This window comes from Vidua chalybeata, chromosome 1 (genome assembly GCF_026979565.1).
Source record: "Vidua chalybeata isolate OUT-0048 chromosome 1, bVidCha1 merged haplotype, whole genome shotgun sequence".
NCBI lineage: Eukaryota > Metazoa > Chordata > Aves > Passeriformes > Viduidae > Vidua > Vidua chalybeata.
This window is the reverse complement of record NC_071530.1, coordinates 124248350-124265487: the sequence shown is the minus strand read 5'-3', so window position 1 is coordinate 124265487 and position 17138 is coordinate 124248350. Positions and strand designations below refer to the sequence as shown.

General features: G+C 40.3%; 1 protein-coding gene across 1 annotated transcript in view; it reads left to right on the top strand.

Annotated features, from left to right (window-relative positions):
• The window catches only part of TPD52 (tumor protein D52), a 123710-nt gene that overhangs the window by 60069 nt on the left and 46503 nt on the right, over nucleotides 1-17138 (top strand). The window lies entirely within an intron of this gene.

Sequence of the window (17138 nt, the reverse complement as noted above, 5' to 3'; positions counted from 1 at the left end):
GGGGAGTTTACACGTTATTTGTGATAACACTTTTCATAGCAGATGATCAGCGCTAATGTGGTCAAATATTCCGTATCTTAGCAGGTGATTTTATATACATTTTGATGTCAAGTTTCGCTCTGTCCTGAAGTAGAGCAACTGTGGTGAAACTAGAACAGTTGGACTGGGGAATACTATAATTAGCGAGCTAAAAGATAAGAAAGCAATAAACTCTAGCGAAAATAACATTTATAAGCTTTCTAAACTGTCTTTGGCACCTTATAATTATGTATTATTCAAAGATCTCTTGTCTATTTCATTTGTCTCCAGGTTGCTTTAATACTTATTTTTTAATACATAAGCAAAACACCATCTTTTTGAATTCATAACATCAGAATATTTTAGTCCATCTCTTTTCCCTCTATTTCTCCTAAGAGAGGAGGAGCATCTTTGTTAATCTGCAACATCACTGTTTTTGAAACATTAACTATGATTCCTGTGATAATCAGTTCTGCAATAGTTGATTTAACAAAAAGAGATTTAACAGAAATAATCACACATTTGTGTGCAAGTCCACGATAATATTTTATCAGAGCATTTTTATACCCAGCTTCTTCTTTTGAGAGGTCTGTGACTTTCAGAGCAAATGTGTTTGATGTCCCAGATTGAACTGAGTTCTTTATGCCCATCCCATCCACCAGCAGGCAGAGATTTTCTTAGTCTGTTGCTGCTACTGTAGTGATAAAGCCCTTGTTGCTGTTTGTATCACTTGCTAATTTCAAATCGAGATTAGCTTTGCCTTTCCCAATCCCATTCTTGCATGCCTGAGAAGTGTTTCTATATTAGTCTCAATCTCTGACCATTTGTTCGGTTTTGTGGTCGAGGTCAGACCAAAACTCCCTGTTCAGCTGCACCAGCCTTCTGCCAGGCCTGCTCGTTCTCCACATTGGTAAAGACCCTCGGGAAGCATTGAGGAGTTTGTCCTTACAGATCTTTGATGTCTTCTGGGTACTTTTTTATGTCAGGACAGCTTCTCTACCCTTCTCTACCCCAAAATCTACTGTCCTGAAGCCTAGATCTGTCTTCTGCCACTTTCCTTTCTCACTCTCCTTCAGCATGGAAGGTCTCATTGGTGGTCTCTGCAGCTGAGACAGACATCAGCTATCACATTCCCAAGCAGTTCTTATCTGCCTGTGTGTAACATGTCCAGCAGAAAACCTGTTCTACTTGAGTTGTCTGGCAGCTCTGGTGAGAAAATGTCACCAGGGCACTCGCTCTGATTGCTTGCTCCCCTCCATGTTTGTTTCTACTTGAGCACACATCAGGACATTTGAAGTGCCCTGTGACAATCAAGGCCTGCAATCCTGAGGTGGCTTCTGGTTGTTTGAATGAAGCTTCATCCACTCTCTCTTCCTGATCACACTGCCCACAGCAGACACCCACCATGGATCTCTGTTGGTCTCCTCTCCAGTTTTGGCTCATGGCTCTGAACTGCCTCCTTGTATTATTCATAGCAAGGCTCCATGCTCTCATGTCCCTTTCTTGCTTCCACTGCAGCCTCTTTGCCTTGGCCCATGTTTGCTTGCACAGTTCTTCCCAGGTTTGGGGAAGAACCTTTGTGTTTACCTTCAAATCCCTAACTGCGATTCACTCACCTGGTGAATGCTGAACCCATCACTCGCTGTTTCCTTGTGTGGTGTTAATATTTTGTCATGGTGGTCTGGACTACTGAGATGGCAAGACAAACTGGGGGAAAGGAATGAAAGATATCTTCCTTAAAAACCTCACAGGCAAACAAACATCTGTCCACTCCTCCTTTGCTCTCATCTCACCCTCAATAACTTACACCTTTCCTTGTGGTGCACGTTGCAGAGGTACAGGGGAAGATGAGGCCCAGGAAAATTCGTGTTGGAGCAGGTGCTTTAGAGTCAGTGGTCCACTGAATGCTGGGAGCATAAGCCTGGGGCTGAAAAGATCTTGGCCAGTTATATTTTCACTGTCTTTTATACTGATAAAAACAAGCAGATCCCTATAAAACTTATTTATACTTCCTTCTCACTGCTTTTGAATGGGAATGGAGAGATGGAATTTAATAGCCTGCGTATTTTTAATGAAGTTAAATTTGGTACTAAGGCGCTAGATCCCAAAATAGTAGAGACAGCATTTACAACATTGAGGATGTAGTGGCAGTGGATATAGTAGTGTTCCTACTCTATATTTAAAGGACTTAAAGCATTCATTTGAGATGTAGGTGACTGATTCAAATCCCTATTCTCCTCAGTTCAGACTAGAAACCTGATTTTTTCTCAGACTACTTAAGTGTTTAAATGCTATTTAGAAGACCTAATCCACTAAATAAAAATAATTAAATAAGAAAGCAAATAATTTAAATAATTCTTGCCAGCTTTTTCCAATTCATTGGGTTTCTGGAATTTAAATTTCTAAAATTTACCTGCATTTACAAAAAAATGCAGTAGCAAGCAATTTTTTTGCCATTTTTGTAAAGAGGTATCCCTTGAGGACATGTGTTTTGATATTTCCTTGGTCATTTGTTTTTTTTTTTCTCACCAGAACTCAACTATTTTCGTTATATTATAATACAGTTTTCTTTTTCTTATATGATGTCCTATGCTCTTTGAAAATGCTACAGTTTACTTGAAAAGAAACAAAAGGTTCTTGAGTGTAAAACTTGTTCTCTTGAACTGCTCAATCCTGTTCCTAACAGTTGTGATTTCTTTGAATGTCCAGGTGAAAGACCCTGTAGTGCTACCACCATGTGGCCATAAGAAAGGATTTCACCCTAAAGACTGTCTTGGGTAAAAAAGCAACTGGAATGAAAAGTTGTCCCTCATTTGGAAAATTTGAAGTAGCTAAATAATTTTTCTACCAGAAGAAATTTCAGCTTTAAAAAAACCCAAAGCACCCAAACCAAAACCCCAAACAAAACACCACAAACTTTAAGGAAAAGAAACCTTAGAACAGTAATGCAAAATTTAAGTTAAATAAACATTTGAAAAACCTTCTAGCTGTTTTTGCTTGGTTTTCATTGACTGTTTTCCTTTTTTTTGGACATCTGTTTCCTAGAATTGCAGAAAATGCATTTTGTTATCAGCATTGATGGTATTGAGATTGGAAGAATGCATTGGCTTAGTTATAGATGAAATATATTGTTGGTAAAATCTCACTGGGGTCAGGCAAGGGTGTATTTCATTATAATTATCAGTATAATTTTGTTATTTGGGGTTTATTTACCGTGTCAGGAGTATTTAGTACCCTTATGATTTCAAAAGCTCACATAATGTATGCTGTACTAATTAATTATATACTACAATTAGTAAACACTTTTCTTGATACAATCTGGCTTAAATGCTTTATTAAATTCGCATTTTATACCAACAGCACAGCAATTCTGTTAAATATCCAAAGCTTATACAAATGAGAAAGGGTCTCTAGTAAAGTTAGATTCCTTTTCAGGAATGGGAAGAAAGTATATTTTTTCTCTCTTTTAACATGCAGAGGAATTAAGTCCTGAAGAAGAAAGTGTCTGTCTTACATCTCCAAATAAGCAACAACTTAATCCATAGCAAAAAGGTGCTGTTAAAACCTGCTTCTGTCATTATCAGATGGAATTCCTGAGAAGCAGAAAATATGGGAAGGGATTGTGCTGACACTGTGTCTTGCATGGTCTGCACCTGTACTGTTAATGACCAATTCCCATCAAAAGTACAATGGCTTTCAGCAATTTTCTAAAATGTAGGATTGCAGGACCAGCTTCCAAAGAGGATTAAACTGCACCTCTCCATGCCAGTGTAATGAAGCTTTATTTTCAAAGACTTCTGTAACCCTCCAGCAACTCCAGTATTATCAGGCTGTAGGATCAGAAAGACACTTCCTTTATGCTTGAGTATGCAGCTGGTGCAGGGATTTCCAGTATATCCTGTGGCAATTTTACTTGACACCTTTTATACAGTGCATATTTGCCAAACTTAAATAGCAGAGAAGGGAAGAAATCATTTGATGCCGGTTGTGATTTAGAACATGACAGCTTAATGAGCACCATAAAATATTACCTAATGCTGTTTCTGCAAATTGTGTCAAAATATTTACTTTGTTTGAATGTCTGCCAGGATGAATTTTATTTGGGAAACATTTTAAATTCTTCTCTTTTTGTTCTATTTTTAAAATATTTTATAGATAAGGTCAGGATGGAATCCAATTTAAACTAATCTGGTTTCTTAGATTAGGTAATGTGAATAAGGCTGGTTGTTTTCTAGCACATTCATTTTATTAAGACAGTCTTAAATTTATGTTGAAAGTAATTGAAGAAACTGTTTAAAAGATCTTGTAAAATTAAAAAAGTCAATTTTCTAAAAGAAGAAAAAGAGGTGCATGAAGAGAGATGCTCTTCATGGGAAAGGATTTCAATAAGACACTGGTTGGTTTAGTTCCAGTTTGTGTATTAAACAGAGTCACCATGTGTTAAGCTGCAGGCTAAGTTTGGAGTTCCCTACTCTGTTTTGATGCCATGTGAATATGCTTTTTGAACGAGTGCATCTCAGCCAGAATGAGCTGCCTCACGCAAAGCACCCTGCTCTCGCTGCGGCAGAGACCCTTGTACAAGGGGACATGTCAGTGTCTGGTTCAGTCCTTGCTTGGTGAACCCTCCTTGCCCTGACTGTTTTGTATGCAATGGTGCAATATTATTGTGAAAAGGTTTAGAGAGAGATGTTGGAAACAACTTTAAAACTCTTTCCTTTAAAATATGTAATGACCAAACAACTGGTGGAAGGCGGTACTGATTGAGAGACTCAGCATTCAGTTCCCATTCCCAAGGGAACTTTGCTCTTGCTCTGCCAGGGGAATCACAGGCATCAAATTCATGTTTAACCATGTTTACTCCTTAAAGAATATATTTATTCCCTGTCCTGTACTGTTGCTGACTAGAGTGGTGCTGGTCTGCCAACCCGGCACATCCTTTGGCTTTCAAGCTTTGAATGTTGATGAAACTATTACTGTTAAAAAAAAAAAAGGCAATTAATATAATATATAAAGAAAACATATCTTGCTACAGTAATGCTGAGTTTAGTTCTACATGTTTGTTTTTACAGTGATCTACTTCCTTTTTGCTGTCTGTTGCCAGCAAAATAGCACTTATCTGTAATATGTAATTCTCAACAGGAAAGAAGGAAATTGCTAATCAACAGTACAAGTGATACAATAAATGATGCTTTTGTGAGTATCATTTTCAAACTTACACAGATGCAGAAAGAACAGGTCATAAAAGAGACTTGCAACCAATAGAAACTCAGTGATTTCTTAAAAATTATTGATGTGTGTTGAAGTTACTGATAAAAGCACAGGATGCTGGATTGGTGTGGAAAACCACTTTTGGTTTCTGTGATGTTGTCTTGTTTAGAAAAGCAGGTCCACTGAGAAATGGTTTTGTTTTAACTCCCAATTTTGCTATGTGAAGGGAATGAACACAGTTCTGACAGAATTATCTCATTCTAGTTAGGTGTTCAAATTATTGCTGTTAGCTCTTTGGCATTATATCAGTGGTTTCTTCCTTTTCCTGCTTCCCTTTTGTTGTAGTTTTCATTCCCAACAGATCAATCTTTTTCTTATAGGTTTGTCTATTAGTATTCACACTGTAAAAAAACTCTTACAAGAAGATTGAGAGAATGTGTAAGCACTCTGCCATGGTTTAGGAACCGCACTCCCCAATTTAGTGCTCCCTTGCCCCAAGACTCTCCCAAATCAGATACCTCTTGCTTGCTCCCCCCTCTTTCCTCCCTTTCCACATCCTGCTCTGGGAATAGAGTTGAGAAAAAGGTGAAAATTAAGTGTTGAGATAAGAACAATTTACTGGAAATAGCAATGAGATTAGAAAACCAACACTAACAGCAGCAATATTAATAACAAAAGTGTACAAAAAAAGGGTGATTTACTTGCAGAGATACTCAGGATCTCAATGACAGGGTTTCCCCCTCCTGCTATGATTTTTCTTGACCAAGCCATGCCCTTCTTCCTGGAAGCAAGAATCCCTTATTTCCACCCCTGGCAGTGTAGAATAACAACCCAGACAAGCCCACATGGTTCCAGGCTCCGCTCCCTCACAGCTGCTGTGAAAATTTTGTCCTGTCTCTTGCAGAAAATGCTTTTCCTTTCCCTTTTCCCTTTTCCCTTTTCCCTTTTCCCTTTTCCCTTTTCCCTTTTCCCTTTTCCTTTTCCTTTTCCTTTTCCTTTTCCTTTTCCTTTTCCTTTTCCTTTCTCCCTTCCCTCCCTCCCACCATCATCTTCTGCTGCCATTGCCTAATTCATGTGCTCCATTGGTAACTATTTATACCTGATCCAGGCTTGTTCTCGGTATTCTTTTTTTTCAATACTGACTGTTAATATATATTTCCAATATAAATATAATGTAGTTACATTTCTAACCAATTACAGTTTTGTATTGTTGTTTCTGTTCTGCATTATGCAAATTAATTAGTATTTTTTCAGCTTGAAAATTATTGCTCAGCTTTATACCAATACTTTACTACTGAACTGTTAAAATTTACAGTTCTGTTGTGTGTTTTTAAGTAGTTACCATGTCTTAGAGGTTGCTGCACTGCAGCAGTATATGATATGTTCCTTCTGCTAACATTTTTTGAAAGTTTTCAAAATAATTTTTGCTCATTTATGCATAATTAAAGCAGAAATTACAAAACTTATTAAAATATCTGGTGTTATAATCTTATTTAGTCAACATGACCACTTACCTGGTCTTTCCCACACAGTTATCTTTATTCTTTTGTCATCAGCTGAGATTTTTTTTTGTGTTTTGTTTTTTCATTTGTTTGGAAAGTGTTTCTTGCCTATTAAAAAAAAAAGTAGTGACATAAGTAAGCAACTTGGGAGAATTTGTAAGTCTCTATGACAGATTTCCTTGATGCCTATAAGGTCAAATGGTTTAGATCTATCAGTACCATGTTGCTGATATTTGTAACACTAAATGGCTGTCTGAAATCAAAGCAGTTTTTGTACTTTTCTGCTCCTTCTTCCACGTTCTCCTACCTATCAGGTAAGCATCTTCTTATTGGAGGGCAAAATTCCTCTGCATTTTGAAGGACGAACTTAGACTATGTTATAATTTTTGAATTGTTAAATAATTATGACCTGTTCACATTTGCTGAAGTATAAAATGAATAGTGCACACACACTTTCCTGAATCTCTTCCAGTTTGTATCTTTTGTGGAAAACATAACTAGACAGCCGGTCTCCACATTGTGAAAACCAGTCTCTTTCCATAATTAAAATTATGAGAATGTCATGTTGAAATTCTCTGTGGACCAAGGTGGTTTTCACTAGTCATCAGCAAACTTGGGTTTTGGCACTCTGGTCAGCCTTCGGTCTCCAACTATGCCCAAATACCAGGGAGAAATGGTAAGCAGGACTGATGTTGTTGTCCTGTTCCCACATACCAACTTTGCAACTTAAAAAGGAAGCCTTATTATTTATATTGAAGAGGACTAACTTCAAGGAGGTGGCAGGAGCTGCCTTTTCTACAAAGCTTCCATATAGTGCAATTCACCATTGCTCCGAGCCCAAACAATGCACATGGTGCCACTCTGTCTGCTGTCGAACAATTTCAGCTTGCTTTTTTAAAAACAGGCACGAAGAATAGCTCTGTGATTGCAAACTTGGTCTGTGTGCTGCAGCAAATAACCTCTAACTTATTTATAGCAGCATGCATTTTGGAAATTATAGCATTTTTATCCCCTATGGACACAGCTTATTATTTGCTTGGTTAGTTTACAATTGTGACTGTTTTTGCCACCCACTGTATATCATTCTTCAGTGGTTATTTTCAACCACAAATGGAGGTGTTGGCTTTGTGCAGTTCTGTAATACACAAGACAGTGCTTCCAAAGTTCCTGGAGCCCAAAGTCTGTAAACATTTTTTTCGGACTACACTATTTTTACACTATGTTTTTCATCCCAGATAGGTACTTTAGAGTTTAGTTAATGTAATGATACCATGGGACAGGTGTTGGTTTTCAGCAGTACAACTAGTCCATATTAATGAGGCACCCTGGGCAGTATTTAGTGTAGGAAATACAACATAGGCCTAGGAATACGGCCACAGCAGTGCACATGAGCTTGCTAATCAATTTTTATCCTTAGCTTTTGCTTCTATCATTAGTTTAAAGTAGCAGTGATTTATGAGATCAAATGACCTTTGTAAGAAAAAACCCTCACAAAACTAGTAGCATTTATTGATAAAAAAAGTTTTGCCAGTTCTGTTTTCCCAGGGTATCATGATGAATGAGAGATGGAATATGCTGTGTAAAATGTCTTGGGAGAACAAAGCAGACCATAGGTGGCCTGGAGCTTTTTTGGCAATGTCAAAGTCTGTAAATACTCTTTAAGCCACACATTTTCTCATATGTAGATGTGCACACATACACGATAGGAAGAAAAAGTCTTGGGAAGCTTATTACTGCACTGGAAGGCTTCAGTGTTGTCTGTAGGAGATGAGTAGTTCTCTCTTCCCCTAATCCAGGTGCTAGCTGTCAAGAACTGCAGAAACTAGAATTATAAACTCGTGACTTGGCAGAAGAATTAAAATTGTTTCTAGTATTTTGTTCTGAGATTGATGAAAATAAATGACTTGAATCTCTGTGTGCAGCATATCAGGAATTTTCCCCCCTACCTTTGAGAAAGCCTTGCTGTTAGCACACAATTTCACTTAAATACCTCTAGTAAAGTGTAATTAATTTTCTCAATAGCTAGACAAGGCTCCCAGAATCTCAGCCAGTCCAGATGCAGAAGATAATGGATTTTATTGAAAACTCTTAAAATGCTCCCCAGCATATTTGACTCATCAGTGGCTCTGGGTGAGGTGGGTGAGGTAGGCTCCTGCCAGTTACACAAACGTGGTACTTTTCAGCAGTACAGGCAACTGTACTTGACTAAACCACAGAGCAAGTTGCAGATGTTTATGGCTTAAAGTCTGGTCAGTTTGACCTGTACGTGTAACAGAGGTAAGGGTTAGATTAAAAAACAGTCCAGGTTATTGTAGCAGTATAATTGCTTTTATTAGGTTGGGTGTAACTGTGCACTAAACCTTCTTGTCAGCATAGTGAGTTCAGCTGCAGTGCTGTGCTAATGTGGCCTTTGATTTCATTTTGGGAAACAAGTTTGGCCTAAACTGGCTCGTGTGCTCTACATGGCAATCCTCTGAGAGGTGTAGACTTGCCCTAAGACAGAAGCTATTTAGTTTCTAGGCTGAGAAACTGAATTAATGATGTTTGGGACCAATTGTGAATTATAAGACTTCATATAACAAAGATCTTACCCAGGAAAATTAATGCTATCATATAACCATGGAGTGGTAATTATTCACCCCTCTGGAATAGTTTCAGTAAGTGAGTCTGAGAAGGGAATTAACACATCTAGGGAAACACTGCAGGTAATATATATCAACCTCGAGCTCTTAGAAGGCATGAGTCAGGCCTCCCACAAATAATGATTTTTAAGTTGTTTTTATTTTTTGGTTTATGCCTTTCTGGGTTATTTAGTTTTTGGGTTCACATTTTTTTTTTTTTTTAATTTGGCAGATCAGGAATTTTTATTTAAACCAACTTTTTAAAAAAATGGCAATTGACCTTCTTCTGTAACTGATAAAATTGTTGATATTAGTAAAGCTGGAGATGTATAGAATTATTTCACTGATAGCTCCTCTCAGTCTGCTATATAATATGATTACTCAGGCTTGAGGCCAGTACCTAGCCACGTACCCCAGGGGTCAGTAATGGGTTCAGTCCTGTTTAACATCTTCATTCATGACCTCAGTGATGGGACGAGAATGTACCTTCAGCAAGTTTGCACAGACTACAAAACCTGGAGCAGTTGTTACACAGGGTTGTTGTGCCGCCATCCAGAGTGACCTCAACAGGCTGGAAAAATGGTGTGATGGGAACCTCCTCAAGTTCAGCCAGAGAAGTGTAAAGTGCTTCCCCGGGGAAGGTACAGCCCCGGGCACCAGTACATACCTGGATCACTGGGACACAAAGAAGCTTGCCAGAAAAGGCCTACGGGGTCCTGGTGGACATCCAAGTTAAACATGAAGCAGCAGTGAGCCTTTGTGGCAAAGAAACTGAATGGTGTCTTGGGCTGCATTAGACAAGCAGGTGGCAGGATGCAGTCCTTCTCCTCCACTTAGCCCTGGAGAGGCCACACCTGGTGTGCTGTGTCCAGTTCTGGGCTCTGCAGTTCAAGAGACAGAGCAGTGAAGGGCCCCTAAGATGCTGAAGGAACTTGAGCATCTCTTTGATGAGGAAAGGCTGAGAGAGCTGGGGCTGTTCAGTCTGGAGAAGAGAAGGCTCAGAGGGATTTCATCAATGTGTAGAATTACCTCAAGTGAGTGGGCAAAGAGTGCAGAGCCAGGCTCTTATCAGCAGTGCCCAGTGAAGGGACCGGGGCAGTGGGCACACATCAGCACACAGGAGGTTCCTTCTGATCATCAGGAAAGAGTTTTTTACTGTGAGGGTGACTGAGCACTGACACAGGTTACACAGGGAGGTTGTGGAGTCTGTTCTTGGAGATACTTAAAAGCTGTCTCTGGCCATTGATGATTTATTTAGTCACACATTTTTATTTGAAGTCACCAGTTGGTACAGAGGGATGGTTCAGCAGAGGGAGGAGTGGGTGTTTACTGCAGCTTGGAATAGACCCAAAAGACTGATAAAATTAATTCTGTTACTCCTACACACCAAACCCATGACAGATGCTTTTCTTCCCCTGATGCTTTCTGTAACTCCTTGTCAGCCTGTATAGATGCCATTATCCAACCAGAACACAAAACCAGGTAAATTCCTACAAAGCAAGGTAAGGCTTTTAAGGCTGAGTGTTGCCAAACTGTGTAGAGGATTTGGCTGCTTTGCTGCTACTAGGCAGCACAGCAGTTCTGAATTAAAAAATGTGTGGTGTTTAGAGGCAAAAATAAATAATATTTTATTACATGTCTGTTGTTTAAGACTAATTTATTCTCCTTTTCTGCTCACTAATATGCTAACTAAACCCAGAGTCTTGCTTCTTGTCTTTTCACATGCACTTGGGTGGAGCTAGGACAGGAATAGCAAATGAGTGTAATTTTTGTATCAAATGTTTTGGAGCAAGAAGCAGAGGCAATAGTACTAAAGTAACACTTATGTTGTATGTATATGCCCTTATTCAGTAAGGAGCATCTGATAACGCTGTCCCTGCTGTTGTATTTGCTGACTTTTCTTATAGAAAGATAGAATTTTCAAGATAGAATTTAAAATTCTAGGCAGGTATTGCTGTTGTGCTGAAAGAACTGCAGTATAAGACCCATATATTTAAAAAGAAAAAAGAGGGTTTGGGAATGTGTTCTAAGAGTATTCAGTAGCTGTTAAAACTTGCCTTAATAGATTTTGGAGTCTGTGTGTGGTCACTGCTGCCATGGCTCTGTCAGCATTTTAGGCACGATAGCAGCCAAGCAGGGATGCAGATGTCTTTTGCTTTGTGAACTTGCTGATCGTAGCCATGATTTATAGACACTGAAATGTGGAGTATGATGAGAACCAATCATGGAGCATTTTTTAATACAATACCAAAGCTCTTTTTCCTTCTGTGATAGCTGTCAAGAAAGGCAAATTTTATATTTTCCTGCCTTAGCATTTTACAAATTTTTTTTTTTGCCTAAAGAACTTAAAATCCAGTCCTAACTTGGGTGAGAAATAACAACAGCCACCCAGTTATTTAAATACTGAAGGGATTGTTCTGAAAAATACTGAAGCTATATTTTGAATAATCTGCTTTGAGACTTGGCAGGCTCTGATCACATGGAAAAGCACATATAATGTGGTCACACTGTGTGAGTATGTACCCACTTAACCAAGAAACTGAGATATGACTCTAAAGGCAGAGAAATAACCATTGGGTACAACTAAAAATGCCAGTCATTTATTAGTGTTTGGTGACTTTTCATTAGTAGGGTAAGAGGAAAAAGGCCTAAGGAATTTTTCTTTGGTTAATGATCTTAGAAGAAATGAAGAATTACATGTCCTCTGAAACTTCATGTTCTTTATTTTCAGAGTAGTTAGCAGGCCTTGCAAAGGCAGTGAGATCTTACTGAATTAGTTTCATGATTCCTATAAAACTGTGTAAAGCATTTCTTTATGGAAATGCTCAACATGCATGTTTAATCTGTCTGAAATCTTCTGGAAGTAATGGAGCATTAGTTTAAATATTTAAATGTTTAAAAAATTATAATCTACAATGTGAAAACCCTATCAGAATTTTCAAGTCTTTTCTATTCATCATAAGGAAATGTAAGTAGCATACGAGTTTAATTTCTCTCCAATTTGTACTCATTAACTTCAAGTATTAACAAAGAGATCTTAATCTCAGTGGTAATTATAAGTTGATTGCTAATCTGTCCTTCCACTTGGAGAGTTCAGTTACTTCTTTTCTCATGACTTTATATATTTGAAGTTATCCAAAAGTGTTTTAATCTTTCAGACTTAAGTAGTGCCTGCCACCTTACTCATCTTTGGGTCGCTGGTGCTGGACCAGTCCATTACCACCTAAGTACGAGATACTGTTTCTCCTGAAGCCTTTCAAGAGTGTTCTTGGCAGCTGGCTTGACAGAGCTGCTGGAGACGAGACTGAAACGCGCTCTGCTTCCTCCAGACACAGCTCAGTAAACAAGCTGTGATCCTCTGCTTGGCAGGAGGCAGAGCTGCTGCTGCTGCCAGCCTGGGAGGGGATGCAGAGCAGCACTGATGCGTGGCAGCAAATACAATATCCTTTTCTGGGACTTTGACTTGAATAAGGCATTGCTGTAATGTGGAGGTGTGTGAAATACTTGTCTGCTTCTGCGAGATTTATTAAGAGTGTGCTTAGCTTAGGCCTGGAGTACATACCAGTGGTGCACTTAGCCAAAACTAAATTATAGTAAGTGAGTGGAAAGGAATATATGGCAAGAGTAGATTAGTCTAACGTGCTAAGCAGTGATTTAGGCTTAAAAAAAACAAAAATGAAGAAAGGAAGTTTGAGGGGATTTATTTGTAATGGTTTGTGTTGGAAGGATCATTAAAGATTATGTAGTTTCAACCCACCCACCATGAGCAGGGACACCTTTCCCTAGACCAGGTTGCTCAGAGCCCCATCCAGCTGGGCCTTGAAGGGATGGGGCATCCATAGCTTCTCTGGGCAACCTGGTCCAGTATTTCACCATCCTGTGATTATTTCTGTGACCTTCCTCTGGTCTCAGTCCAACAGGTCTACATCCTTCTTGTGTTTTGCGCCCAAGAGCTGTGTGCAGTACTCCACGTGGGAGTCTCAGGAGGGCAGAGTAGAGGGGCAGAATCAGCTCCCTTGACCTGCTGGTCACACTGCTTTTGATGCAGCCCAGAGCACAGCTGGCTTTCTGGGCTGCAGGTGCACACTGCTGCGTCATGTTGAGTGTCTTGTCCACCAATACTCCCTCCTCAGGGCTGCTCTCAATCCATTTTCTGCCCAGCTTGTACTTGTGCTTGGAATTGCCCTGACCCATGTGCAGGACCTTGCACTTGGCCTTGTTGGCCTTTGTGTTGTTCACATGAGCTCATCTCTCAAGCCTGTCAAGGTCCCCCTGGATGGCATCCAGTGTGTTGACTGCACCGCACGGCTTGGTTTCATTGGAAAACTTGCTGAGGGTACACTCAGTCCCACTGCTTTCACCCGCTGTAAGCTTCCTTTTTGTGTTTGAGTTTGTCCAGGAGCTCCTTGGTCATGCACTTAGGCCTTCTGGTGTTTTTGCCTAAATTCCTCCTAGTGATCCTTGAGTATTAACCAGCTTTCTTGAGCTTCACTTCCCCCTAGGGGTTTATTCCATGTTTTTTTCAAGCAGGTCCCTGAACAGGCCAAAGTCTGCTCTCCTGAAGTCCAGGGTAGTGAGCTTGCTGTGAACTCTTCCCACTGCCCTAAGGACCTTGAACTCCACCATTTTATGGTCACTGCTGCTCGGGCTGCCCTTGACCTTCATATTCCCCACAAGCCCCTCCTTGTTGGTGAGAACAAGGACCGGCACAGCACCTTGGGAATGACTGGGATTGTTCAGCCTGGAAAAGAGAAGGCTTCAGGGTGACCGAATTGCAGTCTTCTGGTGCCTGAAGGGAACTTACAGGAAAGATGGGGCAAGACTATTTTCAAGAGTATGTAGTGACACAACAACGTGGAATATGTTCAAATTGAAAGAGAGTAGATTTAGATTAGATATCAGGAAAAAAAATCTGTATTGTTGTCATGGTTGGGCACTGGCGCAATGCCAGCGTCCCCATGAAAATGCACCTTCCCTAAATAAATGCTGTGAGATGTTATCAGGAACAGATCAGAGCAGGCCCAAGCTTAATAACAAAGGAAAAAAAACTTTATTAAACTACTACTAATATAGAAAACACATAAACCAAATCTAGGATGAAGACCCTTTAAAACACCCCTCCTCCTCCCAATTTCCAAAAACACTCAGCCATGAAACATCACCCGGGATTCCTGATCAAATTACCACCCTTCAGGTAGTCCATACTTAAACTATCAAGGGAGAGAGAAGTCTCTCTTGCACCACAGACCCCCCAGGAAACACAGCTGCCACCCTGTGTTTCCCTGTCACACATGGCAACCGCCCGGAAAAAAAAAAAAAAATCTGCCAGTGTGACACTCTCCTTTCCATGTCACAGTGCTCTCACCACTGTGCATGGACAGACTGCTCATAGGGCTCCTTTAAGGATGCTTTGCCACAGACTCAAAGATACAACAGTTCAGCTTCTCATCCTGGGACTACAGTCCCCACCATTTTCCCCTGGGGCCGAGGAGTCCAAAAACAGGACTCATCTTCTTCCCGAAGACAGAGGGTATCACCATTCCCTCTTCAGCTTCCTTCGTTTCTTGCCATTCTTGTGCTGTTCGAAGCTGAAACAGGTCTCCTTGGGTCACCACTGCATCCCCCTAAAATGCAGTCTCTATTGCAGGAGATTTTGGTTCAGTCCATGGTTAACAAGAAAAGTCCAGCCAAAAGCTACTTCATCATCTCCTCCCACCTAAATATTTCTTCTTCTAACATTTCAGGTCCCGGACTATCTCTCTTCCACTACAAATCAAGGAGGAGTAATACCTTTAAAAAGCTCTCATTTCCTGGAAAGGGTTAAAAGTTCAGACTCCCTGGACGGCTGATATCTCAGTCCGGCGTTCCGTCTCCCACGCTGGACATCATCCCCCCCCTTCTCCTTCTCCTCTGCCAGCAAATTTCCAGGTGCCGCCAGGCTCTCTGTCTCTTTCCCTCTTGGAGCGGGGGGGGACGACAAAGGCATCTCCACTTCTCTCCACCCTTCCGTCCACAGGAGCTGGCTGGGTTCCAGACCCTCAGCCCCTCGGCCTACCTGGACAAGGCCGCGTGGCTTCCCCTCCCCCACCCAGCCTAAGGCTGGGCAGGGGGGAGTCTGCACTCTCTGACGACCGGAACTAAAAGAGACAGTTCCCCTGGGAGTTCTTGCTTTTAACCCCCTGTGTTCTCAGAGGCGTGTCCATACTTTCAGTGGTCACTCCAGGTGCCAATATCCAAACCTGACCACTGATTGGTTTGACCCAACTTCCTGGAAAAAATTCACTTCCATGTCAAACCATGACAATTGTGAAGATGGTAAGGCACTGAGGTGGTGAGGCACAACTGAGGTTGCCCAGGAAAGCTGTGTATGCTCTGTGACTGGAAGCGTCCAAGGACAGATTGGATGGGCCTCTGAGCAACCTGGTCTAGGTGAAGGTGTCCTTGCCTATGGCAAGGGGCTGGAACTAGCTGATCTTTAAGGTCCCTTCCAACCCAAGCTATTCCATGATTCTATGACCTCTGCTCTTTGGCTCCTCTGTCACTGAAGATGGACATTACCATCAACACATTGCAGGAGCGTCCTGGATTGTTTATGCCCTGCTGTGCTGTCCCTCCAGCAGGTATTGGGGTGGTTGAAGTCCCCCGTGAGGGTCAGAGATTGTGAATGTTGCATCTGCTTGGTCTTCCTGATCAGGTGACCTGTAGTAGGCTATAATGTCACTTGTCCCTGCTGTCGGTTTAATCCTGACCCGCACGCTCTTGGTCTGCTCCTCATTTCTTACCATTTAGAATTGGTGGAGTTGAGTTTGTCTCCATTTTCTTCACATCATAGATCAAATCTGAAAGGGCTTTCTCTGAGAATTTTCCATTCATTATAAGAAAAAATAATCATGCTAGATGTTCTTCTTCTGGCTTTGTTCATCAGCCTTTAGATCTATGAATATGCCTGTGGAGAGATATTTAAGGACCCTAATATTAGTTAAAGGTGAGGATTTTCCTCCTTTAAAGTGAATTATAAACTGTTCAGTAACATCATTGATCTGATCCTCGATAAGATTGCAGGCATACTTTGGCATCAGCGCTTTTACATAGTGCCAGGATATTCAAGTGCAGTCATATGTCTTACATCTAGTGTGCAGAGCAGGCTGGCCTGCCTTATTTAAATAAGGCCCTCTGTAGGTATAAATACTAGGAATTCTTGTTCTGTTCTAAAATAAAGTATCTGAGGATGAAGTCTTTTCACGTGTCTTTAAGATTACTTGCTCTCAACTTGTTTGCCAAGAATAAAAGTCAAAACTTCAAGACTCCCAAAATCTTTCTGACTAGCTCACACATAAGGAAACTTTAAATTTGTGGGTTCAATTCTTTTTTCTGGCATTAAACACTTTTTTTGGGTTTTTTTTGGTATTCTGGAGCTTTCTTCTGTAGCTGCTCAACATAGTAACATTCTAGTATTTTGAGCTTAAAAACTGAAATTGAAAGAGCAGTAGAGAACATGCTGTTACTGTCTTTGCTATTAGTGATAAAATGAACAATATTCTTTGTGTTCTGTTCATGGAAATCCAGGGATTTATTTATTTTAGGATACAATTTTTTTCTTCTTCTCTTTTTTCCTTTTTTTTTGTTAAACCAATGCACAGTCTTAAAACATACTAAACAGTTCTTTCTCTTTGACTTCATTATGTATGACTTTATCTGTTGTATGGTCTGCATGAGTTAAAGAGCAATTGCTAAATCTCTTATTAGCTTCATGCTAATAATTCAAAAACCTTAATACTCTTTGCAAGCA